The sequence below is a fragment of the Drosophila pseudoobscura genome, chromosome 2, assembly GCF_009870125.1.
Source record: "Drosophila pseudoobscura strain MV-25-SWS-2005 chromosome 2, UCI_Dpse_MV25, whole genome shotgun sequence".
NCBI lineage: Eukaryota > Metazoa > Arthropoda > Insecta > Diptera > Drosophilidae > Drosophila > Drosophila pseudoobscura.
In genome coordinates, this window is record NC_046679.1 from 25,237,185 (window position 1) to 25,253,236 (window position 16,052).

A 16,052-nucleotide genomic window follows, 5' to 3' on the forward strand; every position below is an offset into this window, starting at 1 on the left:
CCTCAACCTCACGTTTCCAATTGCAAAAATTTCCATTTGCAGCTTCCAATTTGTACTGCCATCTCTCTCGCTCTCGCTGTCGCTGTGTCTCTGTCCATCTCCCTCTTTCACTTTGATATGCGATATGTTTGAAAGTCCAGCGACAGGAAAAAAGGCAGACCCCCCCCCCCTTCTTTTGAGGGGAAAGAAAAGCCTCGCATACGCATGCGTAACGTTTTCAATTTCAATTTTCATTTCCATTTTGTTGTTTTTGTTCACGCACTTTGCTCGCTTATATCCCTCTCTCCCTCTCTCTCTCTCTCTATCTCTCTATCTCTCTCTCTCTCTCTCTATCTGTCTGTCTCCTGCTCTTTCTGTCTTTCAATGTCTCGTCGAACGAGTGAAGCCAGAAAAGTGCTTAAAGAGACCGCTGGGATGCAAACCCAAATGAAGACCTTGAAAAGCTAATAAAAATTGGAAGAAATATCGTATAGTTGGGTGGCAAACGATAGTTTAAAGAGAAGGATATTGAGAATTGGAAGATGGAATACATCTGTCCTGAGATGAGTACTGAGCCCCACTCCACAGATTTGTTGGGCACTCAAAATATCGAATCAAGGGGCAGACATATCCTCACATCTAAAGGGATCCTTTTTTTCCAGATATCAGCAGAAAATTGAGTGCTTAACGATGAGTGAAGTCCTGTTTCAGAGACATTTCCTTGGGAGCCCCAAAAGTGCTGTGGAAATAGGTGAAAATGTTTCAAAATCTGTATTAATCTTCTTGGGGAATATGTTTAAAAGCCACCACAGATTGTTGTTAGGACACGTATAGAATAAAGGAGAGGGGGTCACAGATATCACAACCTTATAGAGCATTCGTATGGCACAAAACAGAGAACCAAAGTGTATTTCCCAAAAATATACCGATGTGTTTGCATCCTATAGGAATTCTTTTTGGGCTTCTTGTGGAAGGGAAATCCATAATATCGAAATGAAAATGAAAACGAATATCCCGCAGTTTAACCTATTTTTTAGTAGTCCTTGAACGACAATTTTTAAGCTCTATTTTTTATTCACTCTCCATTTCTCCTCTTTATGGTTTTGTTTTTGTGTGCTCTGCTTGGGGACGGGAAAGGGGGATGGGAAAAGGGAAAGTCAGAGACTTACTTAACCTTGGTTAAGTGCCAAAAATACTTGGTAAGCTAAACGCAGCTAAACAGAAAATGCAGTCAAGTAGCTTCCAAGCCACTGACTGCAGATGATGGTCTCGTTTTTGCCTGTTTGGCTGGTGGCCCCACCCACGACTGACTTTTGGCAACGACGACGCCGGCGAGAAGTCAATGAGAGAGTGCTTTCCTTCCAAGGATAAGCGCAAAGTTTTCCCCGAACTTTGCCACCAGAACGGTCCTAAGCTGCTTAGTGGAATTTAGCATTTAAGATCGAAGTGAAAGGTTCCGCTGTGCTGTGCTCTGAGCCCTGGGCTGTGCCGTCTGGCCGGGGTCTGGGCCAAGTTTGTTGCTCCTAAAGTGTTGGTATTAGTTAACAAAAGTGCTCGCCACAGAAAAGATGAAAGAAGAAAAGCAAAATGAGAAGACAAAAAAAAAACAACACAAGCAAACACAAATAGTAACGTTCAATGCCTCTTTGCACTTACATCATCTATAATAGTCGGTGGCATTCCAGTAATCATCTCTCGGCGTCGGAGTGGAAGTCGGAGTCCCTCAATGATGATGATAATGCGTGAAAAGACATCAGCAAAGAAAAAAAAACCCCAGCAGCCCATTTCACACCCCAACCCACAGCTTGGGAGATGTCGAAAAATACTTTAAAATAGAAATAAAGAATATTTGAGGAGGAATGTATGAGGATATGGAACATGGGAGTACCCTAGACTGAGAGGAGGAATGGAACCCCTGTTTAAATTAAATAGAAAATAGAAATAAATAGAATTTGCTCAAAATATTAAACATTTTATAATTTAAATATTATATTGAATTTGTAGGAAATTTATTTAATTCTCTGGGTATAGAACAAGGTTATGTGCTGTAAAAGTTTCCCATAAGCGAACGGCTCGAACAGATGGGGATGTCACAAGCCTGCCAGACAAGTCTGATATGCCCAACCAGTCAAAAGAGTAGCCATGATGCGAGTACAAGTAGAAAAGGTCAGGGAAAAAGAAGCGAAAAAGCAGGCAGGCAAGCGGGTGAGAAGAAACCGAACGGAACGGAACGGAACGGAACAGCGTAAAGATTAACAAGTCATGATTATTAGTTTGGGGAGGGGGAAGCAATCAGGGGGAGTGTGGAGGTGGGATAGCATTAGGGGGAGTGCGCGTTGCCTGGCAGAATGGTGCAAAGTTCTTTTGATGTTGCAAAGTCTTGGCATTCACTGAAAATGCTTGGGGGAAATGGATTTGCCCCTGCTTCTACTTCTCCTGTATTTTGCAAGTGTTTTGTATGTGTGCGTGACACTTGGCTGACCTTTTTTAAGTGGTTTTTGGTCTTGGCCAAAGTTTTCCGGCCGTCGTTGCCGGCGCTGGTGTTGGTGTTGCTACTCTCCTTATCGCCATTAACATGGTGTTGCCAGCAACATCACGCGGTGCATCTGTGTTGACCCCGCCTGCAGATCGTCTCGCGCTCATGCAATATGTTGTGTTGCCGTGGAAGTCGATCGGAGAAACTTGTTTCCTATGCCAAGGCTCGCCTGCAACATGTTGCCAGCCTGACCTTGGCCTTCACAGAGACTGAGACTGAGACTGAGCTTGGCAACATGCTTTGGGCCCCCAAGTTTGTTGTGCGAATATGGTAATGAGAGACTCTTCTTCCCCCCCACCACTCTACCCCCTGCCATACGCTGGCCATTTGGTTTGTGTCTCGACTTAAAGCCTGGGTCTGAAAACCTAGAGATGGACATGTTTCGTGAGTGGTTTGTGTGGCTCCCCATGGAAATCATAAACATCGTATGAAGAGTGAGGGATACAAAGGGGTACAAGAAGGGGTTATAACTAATATTCAATCTTCCCACGCCAATTCATTGAGATCATCGATACTATCGCCTTCTGCGTTGATGTTTTTTTTAGGTATTCAATGGAATGTATTTAATATAAATGAAATAGATATTTTGTCCACATTTCATGCAAAGCTTTCCTTATAAAATGTTAAAATATCCCCTTAACCCATTACCTGCGCGATAACTTGAGATATATCAAGGATATTTATATATCCAACGATTGTTTAGCATACAAAAAACGATGTTTTGCCCTATAGAAACCAAATTGCACCATTTGGAGATCTAGTTTACGGCCAGTTGCGGTTACCATATCGCTGTTAACTCTTTTCTATTGCATAAAGGACACCTGGATCAACAGATTGGTTTTCATTTATTTTAAGGGATGAAAAGCTTGAGAGATCAAACGTCGAAAAAACACTATTTCTAAATTCTTCACAATTACCACCATATCTCAGACCTGGTCAGCGCTTCAATGCCTCAAATTTGATCATTTTTGTGGTCATTAATATACCCATTTGTCCTTAAAGAGTTGTGTCTTTTTTATACCGTTTCATAGGGGTTTAATAATGAATTCCTGCAGAGCCGCGTACCTCCCATCTCTAATGCCAGCCATTGTTGTGCTTCCTCCTTTCTTTCTCTCTCTCTCTCTTTCTAACCCCCTGTCTGCGCTCTTTCTCGGCTGTTACGCATTTTGCGCTTAAGTTTAATTGTTGTTTACTCGAGCATTGGCTTTACTAATATTTTAAATACCATCATCAGCGTCAGCTTCAGCGCCGTCATCAAAGTTTGTCTCAGTTTGCAGCACTTGGGTCATTGTCCACCTGCGATCGTCCGTCCACCTCTTCCTACAGTCTTTGGGCAGTCTTTTTCTCTTTCTGTTTCCCTTTCCCTTTTGTGTTTTGTGTTTGCGTTTACCTTTTCATTCACATTTAATTGCAATTTGTAGGCCCCGGACTTATGATTGGCGGCACGGCGTTGACTATTCCTAGAAATCATTATATGATGATGTCACGTTTTGGGTGTTAGTTCTCCCTCTCCTCCTTCCCCTTCCCCCTCCCCTTCCCCTTTCTCTACTTTTGGCCTGTTGCTGTGGCTTTGTGTCATATCCGGCGGTAGATTGCGGCTTTCGGCTTTCAGCTTTCGGCTTTGTTTGTTTAGCAAGTTCCCTTCATTCCATTCCATTCCATTCCAGTCCATTCGATTTGAGTATTTCTGTCCATTACCCCCCGTCGATGGGCCAATTACTTATGCAACTCTGCGAAAGAACGAGCGAAGAACAGTTATTGCATCCCAATTAAAGTGCCAGTGCAGCTGCAACTGTGCAGTGCTCCTCGAACTGCAGTCAAGGCAGAGTAATTTGCCATCCATCTCATTTAGTTGGAGATCCGCAAACAATTTGCATAGCGGCGTTCCTCCAAGGCCCAGTCAACTGGAAAAACTCGATACAGCTGCGGCACTTGTGGCACAAAAAAACGAAGGAAGGAAAACCGCGAGCCACCAGAACCAGAGAAATAGGCAAAAGAAAAGTGGAAATGGTGGAAAAAAATAGAACAAAAACCATTTGAAAAACCATTTGAATAATTACAATCGAAGGCAATAAATTGAAGCGAATCGCTGGGATTTCCACGGAGTTGATTCGATATGTGAGCCATCGAATCATTCCGTATTCATTCATTATCCCTCTCTTTTCGTCCCTCTATCCACTAGATAGTACTTATTCCCGAGCCCCGTTGCCGCTTCGATTTCTCAAAAGTTTTGCCATGTAAACTGTCCTAGAACATCGATCCGAACACACGCTCAAGTGGCCAGAAGAGACCCCCCTACTGGCTGAGTGGAGGAGCCCTCCTCCTCCTCTCGTCTGGCCCAGCATCTGTGGCTCCCTGCGTGGCTTCCTGGTTGGGTTTTGTGCTCTGCTTTTTTTGTTTTCTGTTGTTTTTTTGGGGTACCCAGTGCGGTCCACTGAGATTTGCAATGGGACATGGAACATGCAAAGACATTATCTCCATGTCTGTCCGCACTTTTTCTCCTTCCCCCCCCAACCCCTCTCTCTGGGTGCCCTCGTGCTGGCGGGCCAAGGCATTTTTGTCCAAGCTGTAAATGTCAGTAACAAGATTTGCCTCTCCCTGGCCCTCCTGGCTGCTCTTTTTCCTCCTTGGAAGATCTGGTTTTTCCTAAGCTGCACTCCTCGTACGTGTGGCATGAGTTTTCCATTGCTTTTCTTGGCTTCTTTTTGGGTCAATGGCCAATGCTGGACTGTGTTCTGTTTTGCTGTACGGCTCGCCACTTTCTAAGCAAACTTTCCACGCTCTAAAAAACAGTCGAGAGAATGCAACAAGTCGAACATTAAGCCGTACGATAATTAGCATTATAATTTGCTTTTTCCTACTTTTTTTTTTTCGTACCAGGTTCATCGAACGGATTCGCTTGGTTTTCCTCCGGCTTCCTCCTCCTCCTCTCTTTTTCTTCTTTCTTTTTTCTTTGAACCTTTTTAATGATTGCCCAAGCGCTGATTCGATTCGATTTGATCCGTCCGATCCGGGATGGTTCGTGCCGCTAATGTCTATTTGATTAATTAAATTAATCATCAATGCTATGTATGAAAATCAATAAAGAAAGAAATCAACGCATAAATGAAACTATAAATAAAGTTGATGAGGGCCCCCTCACCGCTCCTTGGTGGGGGGCCACTTGGGGTCTCTGCCAAACTGTTGACACCAACGATTTGTGTTTTTTTTCCCTCTACAATATTTTGATGGGTTTCTCGACAGGATTACGTCAGCATGGGGGGGGGAAATCATCAATGAAACGATGGCATTAAGGGGGAGAACCTAATGCGATTGGAGATATGTTTTTAATGATGGAGTAATCAGAGAAAAAGAGTGATTTCATCACAGAACTCTATATACTTTGCAATACTCTATATATGTATTTCCTGCACCCAACTGCAATGGCAACTCCTTTCTTCTTTCTTCTTGTTCGTTTTTCGTTTTCAACATTAATTAGAAATGTTTACTAATCTAAACTAAAACTATCACAGAGCCACACAGCCACAGAGCCGGATATGTAACCTGAAAAGGGAACAATTTGAAAGAAAAACTAAGGTCAACACCAAAGCGCACAACCGAAACCCCGAAACTCCGGACTGCAGTGACTGCAAAACTGTCTGCACACACACACACACTCCTGACACACACACACATACATAGTGGATAACAATTTGTAAAAACAACACTCGAGTTGAACTTTAAGTAAACACGAAACGAAAACTACATAAATGAGTTTGCTAAAAACTCGGCACGAAAAAGTTGTCGTCTCTCTCCCTCATTCACTTCCAAAAAAGGAGATGGAAGCCTGGCCGAAACGAGTAGTCGACGTTGTAGGTACCCTTTAAAGGATTATCGTAAATGAAAGCGGAGATTTTTACCAATGAAGATGGATAAATATGGAATCTAAACGAACGCTCTTTCTGTTTCAATTCTGCTATCCCTCTTTGGCTCAGATGGAACTACCTTCCAGTGTTTACAGGGTATCAAAAGTAGAGTGAAAGGGGAATAGCAATAGAGCGAGATGGACCGAAAAAAGTTCGTCTCGGTGTGAATGACACAGCAACGAGAACGCTCATGAGTCTGTCTCTCTGTCTCTCTCTCTCTCTCTGTGTGTGTGTCGGGTGTTTGGGTGTTCCTTTTCCACCGTGTCCACATGTTCTCACACTCAAGTGCTGTTGGACACACGGGTGAGAGGAGCACCGCAGAGCAGGGAAGAGGGACGGGTGGGACCGCGAGGAGACTTGTCGCTGGATTGTGCTTTTATGCTGTGACACTTTTGTAGACTCACTCTCAGACCCTAGACCCTAGACCCCAGTACCCAGTGCCCGGTGCCCCGCTCCCCTCTGCTTCACCTAACCACACTCATGATATCAAAAAACTTTGCCGACATGTAGAAGAAGAACAGGGCGAAAAAGATGGAGAAAAAGAGCCCTGATGATAGCAGCACTGATGTGTGAAGTGGGGAGTGGGGAGTGGGGAAAGGGGGTAGTGGGGGGACTGCGACAGAATGATGCGAAGAGTTGACAACTCTGGTTTGTTTACCCTGCCGCCCTGCCGCCTCAGGGAGATTCCAATTAATGTCTAAGCATTTTCACGCCATCCATTTGATTGATGCGCCCAGCAATAATTATAAATATTTAAATATAATACTTCATTTTTCCTTATTTTCTTTCTTTAACCTTTATCTTTATCCGTCACCCTGGTTGTGTGTCTCTTTCTAAACATCATTAGGCGGTAGAAATACCCAGGGTCTCGCTCCATTCCGCTACTCTCCGATCCGCTCATTATGGTATCGTTGGGAAGTCATCTAATGTGACTTTTGTGTCTTTTCGCTGGCTGCTTGCTCGCCATGTCGGGGCGAAACCAACTGGAAAATCTGCAATGACGACGACGACGACGACGACGATGGCGACAATTTGATTTGAGGGCAACGACGACAGCTTTTCACGGCTTTAATGGGTTAACATTAAGCGACTTGTCGGAGCAAATTTACATGCAAATTGTTAACTCATTTTGCACGTGTCTCGCCCCTCCTCCTGCCCCTTGAAGTGTTTTTTGTCGCGGTCTATTAGGGCAACACGGGGGAATGCGACTTGGAATTCGGCGATAAGCCGGAGATAGAATTCTGTGGCAAGAGTTTGACTCCAGGAGAAGCAAATGGAAATTCCTTTCGTAATTACACGAGATCCTAACGATGTACCACAGTGTATTCGAATGGGATCTAAAAATCGTAATTGGGAATGATCTGAAGTCCCAAATATGGAAGGAATGCGGTTCCAGCTGAAGCCTCAGCTTAGAAGACGATTATTGAAGATCTTTATAGAGAAATGATTACTTTTCATTCGAGTTTAAAAACTACAAGACGTCTGGCAGTGGAACATGAATCATTTCCGAGTTCCCAAAATCCCGAATAAGTAGATTTCCCTTCAATCTTCGTTCAGATTTGATGCATCGGGCATGCGCCTAAGCCGATTGGCGATTCTGATGCGGGAAGGAGAAATATCCGCCTGAAATCGATAGACCAATGCTCTCGATAATGATTCAGGGACTTTTAATCTCCCATTCACCCCATACATTTCATACAATTTCAATTAAGTCCCCGCCCATCCCCAATGCACTGCGAGGCGGGGCTTTTTATACCCGATACTCAAAATGAGTATTGGGGTATATTAGATTTGTGGTGAAAGTGGATGTGTGTAACGTCCAGAAGGAATCGTTTCCGACCCTATAAAGTATATATATTCTTGATCAGCATCAATAGCCGAGTCGATTGAGCCCTGTCTGTCTGTCCGTCCGTCCGTCTGTCCGTCTGTCCGTCCGTCCGTCTGTCCGTCCCCTTCAGCGCCTAATGCTCAAAGACTATAAGAGCTAGAGCAACGATGTTTTGCATCCAGACTTCTGTGATATGTCACTGCTCCAAAAATATTTAAAAACTTTGCCCCGCCCACTTCCGCCCCCACAAAGGGCGAAAATCTGTGGCATCCACAATTTTAAAGATACGAGAAAACTAAAAACGCAGAATCGTAGAAGATGACTATATCTTACAGAGTGCAAAATCTGAACCAGATCGTATAATTATTATAGCCAGAATCACGAAAACAATTTCACTCTTTCTCGCTCTGTCTCACTCTAACACACAGGTTTCATGGTCGGTTTTGCCAATTGCAAAATATGAGTTCAAGGATCTGAGAACCCATAAGAGCTAGAGCAACCAAATTTGGTATCCACACTCCTGTGATATCGGACCTTGACCGTTTCCTGTCCAAATTTCGCCACACCCCCTTCCGCCCCCGCAAAGGACGAAAATCTGAGGCAACCACAAATCTCAGAGACTATTAAGGCTAGAGTAACCAAATTTGGTACACACACTCCTTTAAGATGTCACTATAAAACGTATATCTCAGAATTTCGCCCCACCCCCATACGCCCCCACAAAGGACGAAAATCTGTTGCATCCACAATATTGCAGATTTGAGAAAACTAAAAACGCAGAATCATAGATAATGACCATATCTATCCGGTTGCTGAATCTGGATCAGATCAGATCATTTTTATAGCCAAAAGGAACAAATCAATTTGCAGTGGCTACGCAGCGCCCGACGTCACGCTCATACTGATTTTCTGTCTCTCTCGCACGCACTCTTTGTCGTGTCGTTAAATATTAGCGGCGTCTGCCGGAGGAGAGCCATACTGACTTAGTATCGGGTATAACCGTAGAGTTGCGGTGTCCGCAGCAACTCACAACGTTCCCCCTTGTTTTTATATTTATTTTTGCTAAATCATATCTGAATCAATTATAAAGCTATTACGAGCTGTGCCCCAACCCGCGAGCACGCACCCCTCATGGACTCGGTGGACCCCACTCTGGGCCCACTCCGACCCCAACCCGGGGCTTCGGTGCGTCTCATTCCACCTCAATCCCAGCAGGACTGTGCTGGCCATTAAGCTTGTCATCAAACGTTACAAATTAATTACATTCGCAGCGAGAGAGAGAGAGAGAGAGGGAGCTTCCAGCCAAAGGGACGCGCTGCCGTTGCCCGGTTCCAATCCCATTCGCAATCCCATTCCCGCTGACATTCGCATCATCCCACTCGTTGTTGTTCCTATTCCTCGTTCCGTTCCGTACGCTCCATTAAAACTAAAAAATGCAATTACATATAACGCCTGCGGGGTCGTGCAATGAGGAGGCAACAGAAACAGCAGCCACCAGCCACCAGTCACCATCAGGACGGAACAGAGCAGTACAGGACCAAGGAGCGGAGCAGCCGGAGGATGATGCTGATGAGTTGATGAAACAACGTTAGCCCGTGTCCTGGCCCTGGCCCTAGTCCTGGCCCTGGTCCTGGTCTGATGCTCTTAATTTCTAGCCTGTTATTGGCATTGGGACGACGCGCGTCCCTGCCGGCAATGAGATGTCTCTGCACATTTTTAATTGCATTTGTCAGTTGTTAGTTGGTTAGTTAGTTGCAAGTACAAAATATTAATGCACTTTGCGGCCAGGAAATGGAAAACTTCATCAACTTTATCAACTAAAAGCTTTCGTACTGTACGGCCACAAAATATGTTGCCAGTTTTTTGGCCTCTTGTATTTCAAGGGGATTTTTAGGGACTGTACTTTTTATGCTTTCCTGGCTTATATCAAGGCTGATACAAGGTTAATGAAACGATTGGTCGCTTCCACCAGCACAATGTTTCATGCATCTTGCATCAGGTGTCATCTATCATCTACCTGTCAACCCCTATGATACTTTTCCATTGCTATCGCGCTATCGTAAATATAATCGGCTCAGAACCTATCGATATTGGCTTTGAAGCTCCGCGACTCGCACCAGAAAGAAGTCCTGTGAAATTTGAATAATTCCTGGAATAATTTGTTACTTTTTCTTCGCAACTTAGGGCATATTGCAATCGATATGTCAGCTATCGATATACATAGGCCCACAGCAATGCATCACGGATCAAGAGAATGGATTGTACTGTTCTTATGGAGCATTTCTGATAATCAGTGATCCCTGATCAAGTTGTGCTGGCGACTCTGGTCACTCGACTGGAAATACTACTCCTTAACAACCGATTCCTAATGGCGCCAAAGTGGGTTCAACTTTTAATTGGATTCAAAACAATTTTCCCTAATTTCCAACCCGTTCTGCCACCACAAACATTGCTCAACTTTCGGTTGGAATACGAATTTAACCTTTTCATTATTTTTCATTCCCCGCTCTGATTCAGTGTTGCTTGAATTTTCTCGCAACCTTCTCTGACGGATGGAAATCGTACAAAATGCACATTTTTCAGCGGTTGGCCAGCAGCAGTGGCAGTGGCAGTGGCAGCCGGCTTTCGTTAGGGGCTGGGGGCTTGGGGGCTGGCTTGAAATTGAATGAAAATAACTGGCACTATCTGCAGGGGCGTTAGTCCGAACCGTTGCAGCTGCAAAGTTGCTGCTGCTGTTGCCACTGTTGCCGTTGCATCTGTGGGGACGAGGGAAGCCTCCTGCTCGGTTCGGTTCGGTTCTCCAGATAAGATGCGAGTGACATCCTGGAAGGCGATGAACGCTCGGTTGCCGACAGAATGACGACACTTTTGCCTGTGTGGCTCTGCCTCCTGTTGCTCTTGCCCGACCGCCTCCTCCCCTCTTCCCTTCCTCCCTTCTGTGTGCGTGTGTCTGTGTTTTTAGGAGTTTATTATCATTACTCTGCCATATGGCGAAAATATCCCCCGAATGGGGGGGTGGAGGGACATTGGCTGACGTCAGCTAGAGACGCCCCCATCGTCATCATCATCATCGCCATCCTCCTCCTCGTAGACGTCGCCATGATTGTTGCTCTGTTTACTCTGAATGTCCTCGCAGCTATATTACGCTCTCCGCCCACCCGACCTCACCTCCCTCCCTCCCACCCTGCCAGTGTTGTGGTCTGTGTCTGGCTCTCGTCATCATCATCATCATCATCATCATGAGCGCTATCTGCATAACTCGATGGTGGAGAAGGGTCGGGAATGGGGGGGCGGGGACGGGGAACGGTTTTCGGGGTTAACTGCCAGCTTGCGTTTTCCATGTTTTTAATAGTTTTAAGTGTGTGCGAAAGAGAGAGAAAGACAGAGAGGCAGAGGGAGAAAGAAAGAGACAGAGACAGGGGGGTAGGGTTGTCATGTTGCGCACATTTTCTAAAACGTTTTTGTGTAAATGTAGCGCAAATTTCTCCATCTCCATCTCGCTTTCCCCCAAGCCCATGCCCTTTCCCTATTCCTGCCCTCCCCCTCCCCCCGTTCAAGTCCTGAGCGCGTGTGTTTTCATAATGCGCCATAAAGTATGCAATGTTATTTTGCGCTTGATGAATTTTTCCACGTTGCGCAGTTTGCAATAACCCAACCGCTAACACACCCAGCCCCCGTGCCGCCGTGCCCCCTTGCCCCCACCCAGCCGCCATTCCCCCCTCCCACCTGGTGGGGGGGTAATAGTGTAAAGTGGCTTTCATGCAAAAGTGAATTAATGTGTATATAACGGACGCCCAGGAGTACTATGCTAGACCTTCCACAACATCACAAAACGGAAATGGAAAATGGCAAGAAGCTCTGAATAGAAAAGTTGATCAAGAGCGCAGGAAAATGCTTCAAACTTTTCAGTTAACTTGAAAGCAAGGAATGTCCTTAAGAGGTGTGTGAGAGCATCGAAATGTGAGTTCTGGATCGGTTTTAAACGAGAGGCAATAAGAGTGCTGTGCAGGATGGGAAGGAGGGAATACCTGTAATTTAGTTATTATCCTTTGGTATTCGATTCCTCTTCAGAGGCCTTTCTTCGTTGTCTACAGGATTTTTCCAAGATGGAATGGACAAGACTGGATTATACTGTCATAGGAAGCTATCATCGGAACCATTGATGTGCCCATATGCCATTGGTTTCTCCAATAAAACTGCCCTATGGTTCTGAAAATTAGTCCAGGCCTAGCCACTGACTAGTCCGAATGGACCAGTCCTAGCCCTTGAGCCTCCCATCTCAATGTAATTCCCTTATTACCTTCAACTGGGGCATGTATCTGCATTCAGTTCCTCCTAGTCCATACGGACTGGTCCATGACTGTGCCAACTGGTGCAGACTGTTCCTAGTCCATAAATAAAAGCTATACAATTTTTGAATAAGTTCTTTTATCGGCAATCGGTTGTTCGTACTAGTCCGAGGCTGTTTTCACAGGAGGCAAAAGAGTGTTTAAGCAGAGCCTCCCAGAGTTGCACCAGCATTGATTAGCCCACGACTAGTTCAGGTGGGTCATGGGTCAACCCAGAGTGCCCCGAGTGCTTGTACTAGCCATAGACTAGTCTGTTATGCACTAGGCAATGGTAAGTAAGGCAAACTAAGGTAAGTAAGTAGCTCAAGCCTGAACCACAGGGTGCGTATAGTATATATAAATATAGTATAGTCGCGCATCATGCGGCAGCGCCACTCGGTCGGTTGGTCGGGAGGAGGGCTGCGTTTTACCCGGGATCCGCGCATAACGGCCTTCTGCTGATGTCACTCTTGAAAAATGCACTCATTGCATGTCAACGTCCAAGAATATCGATGTATATCGCAAGTATCGTATGTTTCAAAGTATCGATAATGAGACAAATACCTAATAACTATCTTATCTGCTATCGAATAATCTTTCCTATCGCATACGGGGGCAAAGGTTGAATAATTTCCTCCTTCGAGTGCTGTGGGGCAATTATTCAGATTCTGACTGGCACGTTCCAATTAATCAATCACCTCAACCAGAAACTATCAGTCTGGCGCTGTTCTCTTTGCTCTAATTCACTTCAGTGCCACTTAAGCCTTTCACACTTCCCCACTCGTCTCCTCCCCCTTGCTCATCATCTCATTCCCCGGGACAGAGCTCCGGCTAGAGCTAGAGCATCATCTAGCACTCAACTCGATTCCGGAAAGCAGCAAAAGCTGCTCTAATTAATTTCAACTCCTGATAGTCCTAACCCCTTTGTGGGGTTCGGATGGCGGGTTCGAGCTCTTCCCCTCTGAGAGATGAAATAATAGAAAAATTCATCGCGTTTCGACCTCTCTCTCTCTCCCCCCTGTTTCTGTGCCCCTGTGTGTTCATTCCAGTGGTTTTTGTTGTGGAAGCTTTTAGCATACATATTAGATAGAGTTTACACGTAAACGTACTTCATTATTATCCAGACGAGTGTGTCGCATGCACAAACATGCCCGAAAAAAAAACCACCAGAGAACGGTTCTGCTTCCTATCTCTCTCCTGCTGCTCCTCCTTTGTTGGCTCCCAAAGAGCGGTCTAGCGGGAAGGCGAGAAAGGGTGGTAGAGTGAGGGGTTGTGCGGAGAAAAAATAAATACATTAAAATGCCAGCGGGTAAAATGAAGATACAAACAAACGCATTAATACGTGACGCTGAAACATTATTAGAAAATGTGTCTCGATGCTGGTTACTTCTCCTTCCGTCCGCTCTGCTCCCTGCAGGACCAAAGGGCGCGCGGAGGGGTGGCGCGGTGGGCGAGTGGCAAAGGAGTGTACGTGCGTCTATGCTGTCGAGTCTTTGGCAATATATTTTAGAATTTGTCTCTCCCCCTTCACACCCCTTTCACCCCTCTTTACCATTTTTGCAGCAGCTGAATGTGCGGTTCGAGTCGCAAGCAGAGATGGGCACGGGTCTAGGGTGATCGTGCTAGAGATGTGCCCCGCCCAACTATCGGTGGAAGGTGCATCTCCTCGAGAGCGGTCCTTTGGGAGGGTTTGCTTTAGCTATGCTCTGGCAGCATCAGCTTTTGCGGGTGATGGGAGATGGAGATGTTTATACGATGTATTTACGAAGAAGATACGAGTATCGCTTGATTTTGCTCTCTTGTCTCGTGAGTCACGCACCCATCTCTCAGCTTCGATGACTGTACTCCGCTCTCGACGAGTGTCTCTCCCTGTCTTTGTCGCCTTGCCGCTTACTGGCTGTCATGTCTGCTGCGCGTACTTTTAATATGAATTTAGTCCTTTAAGCCCGGGCTGTGTCCTTGTCTACCGCCTCCCCTCCCATCCCCTCCCTCCTCCTCCTGTCTGCGATAGTAGCTGCTGCGTTGCACTTGCGTTTTCGATGTGTTTTTCTTTTCTTTTCGCCAATTTTACTTTTGGGCTTGCCGCACGTTTGTTCAATATGTCAATATTACATGCAGAGCCGAGAATGCTGCTGTCACCCCAACCCCAACCCCAGTCCCTCCTCCGCCCCTGCACCGCAGCCTGTCTGAGTGGCATTACTCTGTGGTGTGGTGTCTTGGCTATGGGCTAGTCCTTGCCAAAGGATACCCATCGCCATCGCCATCCCCATCCCGGGTCCTGCTCCTCTTCTAAGTGACTTAATCAAATAACTTTGCATTCACTTCTTTTGCCCGTTGTGCCTCCTGCTCCTCCGCCTCCGCCTCCTTCGTGTCTCTCGACACGAGCTTCTTCAGTGCATCCTCCTCCTCTTGCTCCTCCTCTTTTTTGTCGCCTTTTTACGGTGTGTTTTGTGCGCCATTAAACATGACTTTATTTTTGGCTTCGACATCTTCCTCTTCATCTCTCTACCGGCTCTCGTTCTCTGCTTCATTTTCTCCTTTTTGTGCTTCTTATTTTGGCAAATTGTCGCTATTGTACGGGTATATGGCGGGATAGTTGTGGCTGCTTCCAGAGCAAGTGGCACGTAGCTTCAGAGACGACATGGCATTAACTAGACTTCCAGCGAAGTTCGACAGAGACAGAGAAAGAGAGGGAGAGAGAGAGAGAGAGCGAGAGAAGTAGTAAGTTGTTTTGGATAATTGCTCGAAGTGAAAGAAGAAAATGGAGTTCTAGCTAGGAAAAAGGGACGTCTAAGGGACCCAATCATCTGAGTGCCCTAAGCCTAACCTATCCGATGGTACCCTTAACCGATACTCTCCAGCGATACCTTATCTCCCTATCGATACTCTAGCGATCGATATTTGTACCGCTCCTTAATGGTTATACACAAGAGAAAGTGCAGCGCCAGCTGGGCAGCACGATGACTTAGGAGCCTCGATAAATGTCCATCCTAAGCAATCCAATTACTTATTCCTCCCCCCACCACCCCAACCCCCTACTGGCTCTGCCCTACAGTGTGTGACATCATAAAAAACTCTTTCGATTCGACTTGTTGACTCTACTTTCTGCTGTTTCGGCACACCCACAGACCCCTTGGATCCCCATTTAACCGTTTGAGTGTGACCTAGTGGAGGGGTGGGGGTGTGGGGCAAACAGCAGAGCATATTTTCCAAATTTCATTGCCTACTTTTTGGGCATCTAATCAGGTTCGGGAGAGAGAGAGAGAGGGAGATGGAGGGAGCGTATACCCATCTCAGCTTACCAATTCTATTAAAATTCTTTCTCAAAAAAGGGACACACACACAGAGAGAGAGAGCGAGAGAGAGGGAGAGACAGAGACAACTGCATATTAGAAAAGTATTAAATTACAGAAGAATCTCTCGTATCCCCATCGCCTTGCTCTCTCTCTTCCTCTCTGCCATGCAGTACACGCCTC

At 45.7% G+C, this 16,052-nt stretch overlaps 1 protein-coding gene across 3 annotated transcripts in view; it reads left to right on the plus strand.

The window, feature by feature from the left end:
* The window catches only part of pum (pumilio), a 210,966-nt gene that overhangs the window by 87,117 nt on the left and 107,797 nt on the right, over window positions 1-16,052 (plus strand). The gene's annotated exons all lie outside the window — the stretch shown is intronic.